General features: G+C 39.9%; 1 pseudogene; it reads left to right on the forward strand.

Moving 5' to 3' along the window:
- The first annotated feature begins 3 nt into the window (after window positions 1–3).
- On the forward strand, window positions 4–1,857 carry LOC124890330 (annotated as a pseudogene).
- The last annotated feature ends 6 nt before the right edge of the window (window positions 1,858–1,863 follow it).

The raw sequence follows: 1,863 nt of genomic DNA on the forward strand, positions 1-1,863 counted from the left end.
TATTTTGAACTTAGCGTGAACAATCTCTCTGGCACCATTCCACCTGAGATCGGTAATCTCACTAATCTTATCTATCTTGACTTGTCCATCAACCAGATTTCAGGCACAATCCCACCACAAATCGGCTCACTAGCCAGGCTTCAGACTCTCCACCTCGCTGACAATCATTTAATTGGTTCCATTCCAGAAGAGATAGGTTACCTAAGGTCTCTTACAGAACTAGATTTGAGTACCAACTCTCTTAATGGTTCTATTCCTCCTTCATTGGGGAATTTGAACAACTTGACCCTTTTGTATCTTTATGAGAATCACCTCTCTGGCTCTATTCCTCCAGAAATAGGAAAACTTGTCAATCTCATTGAAGCTTATCTTGAAAAAAACCAATTAACAGGTCACATCCCTCCAGAAATAAGTGATTTGACCAATGCAAAAGTGTTCTACGCTTTCTCCAATGAATTGTTTGGTTCCATTCCTGCAGAAACAGGGAAGATGAATTCACTTCAGAATTTAAGCTTACACACAAACAATCTTTCTGGTCTAATTCCAAAAACTATAGGTAGCTTAACTGAGCTCAAACTTCTGCACCTTCATGATAATCAACTCTTTGGCCCAATTCCTAGTGAGTTGGGGAAGCTGAAAAAACTCAATCATCTGTTATTATTCGATAATCAACTCTCTGGCCCAATTCCTAGTGAGTTGGGAAATCTGAAAAAACTCAATTATTTGGAATTATCCAATAATCAACTCAATGGCCCAATTCCATCTTCCTTTGACAATTTGAGAAACTTGCGAATTCTGGTTCTCGACGACAACAATCTGATTGAGGAAATTCCTTCATCTATTTGCAATTTGATGTCACTGACAGTCCTGTATTTGTCTAGAAACATCTTGAAGGGAAAAATTCTGCAATGCTTGGGTAATATCAGTGGCCTCCAGAATGTGATGATGTCACATAATAATCTCAGTGGAGAGCTCCCGTCATCTATTTGCAATTTAAAATCACTACAAGTTTTTGATTTGGGTAGAAACAATCTAATCGGAGCAATTCCGCAATGTTTTGGCAACATGAGTCGTCATCTTGAGGTTCTTGATATGCAGCACAACGATCTTTCTGGTACTCTTCAAACAACTTTTAGCATTGGAAGTGCACTCGGAAGCTTCAATTTGCATGGCAATAAGCTAGAGGGAAAAATTCCACGATCCTTAATAAATTGCCAACGACTGGAAGTTCTGGATTTAGGGGACAATCTCCTCAATGATACCTTTCCAATGTGGTTGGGAACTCTTCCTGAGTTGCGAGTTTTAAGCTTGAGATCGAATAAGTTGCATGGACCCATTACAACTTCAGGAAGTGAACACATGTTTCTTGAGCTTCGAATGTTAGATATCTCTTCCAATGCCTTCACGGGAAACTTACCGACGAGTCTCTTTCAACATTTCAGAGCCATGAGGATAATTGATCCATCAAAGAAGGCACCGCGTGATGAAGGAGATGGGTATTACCAGAACTCCATAGCAGTCGTAACAAAGGGATTGGAGCAGGAAGTTGTGAGAATCTTGTTTCTGTACACCACTATTGATCTTTCAAACAACAAATTTGAAGGACATATTCCAAGTATCATGGGCGCATGCTAAATTTATCTCATAATGGATTGCAAGGTCCTATTCCGCGATCACTTGGACGTTTATCTTCAGTTGAATCGTTGGACCTGTCAGGCAACCATCTTGTAGGAGAGATACCAGCGCAGTTTGCTTCTCTTACATCTCTGGAAGTCTTAAATCTCTCCTACAATCATCTCGAAGGGTGCATTCCTCGAGGAAATCAATTTCATACCTTTGAGAACAATTCATATGAAGGTAATG

This window comes from Capsicum annuum, unplaced genomic scaffold (genome assembly GCF_002878395.1).
Source record: "Capsicum annuum cultivar UCD-10X-F1 unplaced genomic scaffold, UCD10Xv1.1 ctg15526, whole genome shotgun sequence".
NCBI lineage: Eukaryota > Viridiplantae > Streptophyta > Magnoliopsida > Solanales > Solanaceae > Capsicum > Capsicum annuum.